At 31.7% G+C, this 3872-nt stretch overlaps 1 protein-coding gene across 2 annotated transcripts in view; it reads right to left on the bottom strand.

The window, feature by feature from the left end:
- LOC106470400 (coiled-coil domain-containing protein 43-like) overlaps positions 1-3872 on the bottom strand; it is a 36662-nt gene that overhangs the window by 22037 nt on the left and 10753 nt on the right. The gene's annotated exons all lie outside the window — the stretch shown is intronic.

The following is a 3872-nucleotide window of genomic DNA, read 5'->3' on the forward strand; positions in this document are numbered from 1 at the left end:
AATTGTCGGGAGATTACTAGATATAGTGTAGTCTTGTATGTATAAGACCGGCCACGAAGCGACAGGGGGGGTAATGAGTAATTGAATGTATGCGGACAAAATATTGTTGGCCACATGAGACGTGAATTATAGTGTTTGTTATAGAGCGACTGTTGAAATTAAGTGTATCGTAAAGTTGTATTCGGAAAGAATAAACCAGTTTTATTTAAGAAAGGACTTGTGTCGCTCAAGTTTTGTCGGAACGAATTTATGGAAAATTAATTAACGAACGGAGATGTAACAATATGGAATACTTCGTGAAGGATGAATTATATCATGTTGATACACATAACGAACAAAAAAAATGAAATCCTTAGAGGACGCCACCAATTATCAATACAGAATGAAGAACATGAGGATTAAGCTTAGCTTTCCAATGTCCTCCCTCTTCAGTAGCACCCTCTCAGTTGATAGCTTACTGACTTAGATGAGACATATTACTGCTTTCTCACAATATAGTAGACTTAGCAGAGCTGCTGATAATTTTTAACCTTTGTTAACATGTCTTTCTTTTAAGTTGGCAATTAGTTTCTCAAGGATGTGGTAATTTACCTATTGAGAAGCTGTTTTGCTCTTGAGTACATGTCACTGCTTAAATGAAGTGCATAGATCATGGTTTATTTGTATTTGTTAGTTAATTAAAATTTCCATAAAAAATATCTATACTTGCATAGTGTTCAATGGTCTGTGTCTTCAGAAGATATTCACCATGTTATGGCTAAAAGTTTCAGTTGATAACAAGTACGTTCTGTTTTGAGAATAAGTATTTGTTTATTTTCAGTCAAGGATACATCAGGAGCTAATATTACTTCACTATATGTTATGGCTAAATGTTTCAGTTGATAACAACAAGTACTTTCTCTTTTGAGAACAAGTATTTGTTTATTTTCAGTCAAGGATACATCATGAGCTAATATTACTTCTGTAGTTTTTAGTCTACCAAAAGAAATAGTATAATCTCTTTGGTAAATATCAGAACTTCCAATGCAGTCAGCTGGAAGTAATTGATTTCATTTTTACTACAAGATCAAAGATGTTTTCAATTCTGTCTCAGGGGAGAAATTATTTGTAGAATGCAACATAGAAGCTCATCTGGATTGAATGTTGCTTCTGAATTGAGGTTAGTCATGAAAGCCTAGTGGTTAGCATGCCAGACTGTGAATCTGTGGTTCCTTCGTTTGGGTCTTATTGCTTCAAGAATCTGCTCACACTTTGAGGCCATGGGTGCATTATAAAATTGATGCTCAAGTTTCACTACTTGATAAGAGTAGCTCAAGGTTTGGCAGTGAGTGCTATTGAGTGCTGACTAGCCACTTTCCCTCTAGTCTGTCAGTTGAAAATTAGGGATCAACTAGTGTAGACAACTCTTATTTAGATTTGCACGGACATACAAAACAAATCAAACCCTCTTAATTGCAGACAAGTTTTGCCAGTTATTTGACACTTTAATTTCTCTTCTTCATAGCGGTGTTTTATATAAACTGAAGTTGTTGTTATTGATATCTATATATATATATATATATATATATACACTGGCATCACTGGAAAAGTTTTTGTGACTAAAGACAAATGAAAAAATACAAAAATAGTTCAACATTCTTCATTTACTGTTAATTCTTCTTGACTTGGAATAATAACAGTAATAATTCTTCACTTTTAGAAGGATTGACCAAACTGTAAAAGGTTGTAAAGGCAAAAGTGATGCTCAACATAGCAGTGAAAAATCTGAAAACTGGAGACAGTTCTGCTACTATCTGATGTTTCAGTGAGAACTGATGTTGTTGAGCAAAAGATTTAAAGAATAAATGATGAGAAAGTTGAAAATGGAATTATTTTTCCATAGCTGTTCCTGTGTAGAGAAGATGCAGATTCTGACTCTCTTCTCCTATGGAATTCAAAGAACCATCAAGGAGTTTTGTGTCTCAAAGTAAGAAACTTCTTCAGAAAAAACATCTAGAGGACAAGAAAAGATGAGTGCAGAAGAAACAGAGGCTGTTCTATAGTTTTATAAAGTGATGAATGCAGTTGGAAGACAACCAGGAAAAAAATAATTCAATAATGTAAGGAATGCTAAAATAAAGGAAGAAGAAAAATAATAAGAAGAAGAGACTCGTGCTTCTCAACTTGAAGGAATGACACACTAAATACAAGAAATAATAAATCCAGCCCCCTCCCTGTGTAAGATTTTCAACATTATGTGATTGAGGTTTCTCTGGTACATTCTTTCAGGCCTCAAAAGTATGAGTTTCTGCAAATCACCAGAACCTACAGTTAATATCTTTTCTCCCTTTCCACCTCTGACTTTTACTCAAATAATTACCCCTTTCGAGACTGGTTATGGGTGAAAGGCCATTTCATCTTGTTTGTTGACTCGCATTCAAAATTTTATTGAACTACTATTTCATGAATTTATGTCAATAAGTTTGGTATCAAACTGTAGATTATAATTCAAATTTTAGTACTATATGTTACCTAATTTCTTAATTTAAAAGCAAATATTAAAAAAACACAGATAACCATCGATTTTTGCATGTCAAGTGGTATGTTGAATGCAGCACTGGTTCAAATTAGATGTTTGTGAAGTCAAAATACTAAGTCTATAGTTTCGAACGAATCAGAAACTTAAATTACAAATAATGACAAGCTAGAATATAAAATAAGAGTCTCTTATTATAAGATATTGCTCATTTAATAAATCAAATACAGTGGCACACTGCCCACCTCTTTCCATTTATGGAAATGCTCCCTTATATACACTTATTTCTATATACGACATAAATTACCAATCGGAAGCTCAAAATGTACCTTTAGTGGTTTTCTCAGCCATTTTAATGGACTTGGTGCCATTTCTTTCTTTTGAACCAATATTTCAATGAAGTAGGCTGTGTCTTTAATCTGCTCGAAATTTCATATTTTTAGAGTAAAATACATCTTAGTTATTAAGCTTGATAAATTACAATGGAATTCTATGGTATTAATCTAGTAATTTATGATTTTTGAGTTATTCAAATGTATATATAAAACCTAAAAAAATATTTTTTTTCATATGCTCCACATGCAAAATTTTTAAAGGTTTAGCAACCTACTTAAAGCAGCAACCGAGTACAAAGGTCATAATCAGAAGAGATAATTGTTTGCTTTACTTCTTTATTTACTGTTCTAAGTTTCATGAAAAATATGTATAAGATCTTATTTCAAAATAGCAATAATCTATATACATATATAATGTATAATAACTGAAATGTGACTGTATTTTACAAAATACTAGTCTACTTAAGCACAGCCAAGACAAGTTTCTTTGCACAGACCAAAGGTAAGTTTTATGTTATTTGATACAATAACATGAGTGCACGTGAACCGTGTCATTGAAACTTCTGTATTGTTAGCCAGGCATGGCTGAAAGGTCAATATAATAAATATATAATGTTATGAGATTTAAGCTATTTAGTCCAAACATTTATGTTTTCGTGTTATAATTTGTGTTCATTCAAGAATGAAAGAGGCATAATTTATATTTATTTCCTAATTTTTATGGTGGTTGCAAGATCAGTCAAATCTACCGAACCCATACAGAGATTAATTACTAAAATTAACAGATAAAATATAGAGTATTTTCTTAAGAAATGTTTGGTAACTACCTCGACATTATAAAGATTTGCAAGTGAAATTTCAAAATTTTCTGATGCATAAAAGTATTTTTAATCTTAAAACGAATATTACTTTGCATGATAGATAGGCAACATGCGAAAAGAAAAAAATAGACACGAGAAAAACGCTGCTTTATAAACCTTAGGACATAATAAAAAAATTTTATATTTTGCATTTAAAAGCAT

The sequence above is a fragment of the Limulus polyphemus genome, unplaced genomic scaffold (genome assembly GCF_000517525.1).
Source record: "Limulus polyphemus unplaced genomic scaffold, Limulus_polyphemus-2.1.2 Scaffold3982, whole genome shotgun sequence".
Taxonomy (NCBI): Eukaryota; Metazoa; Arthropoda; class Merostomata; order Xiphosura; family Limulidae; genus Limulus; species Limulus polyphemus.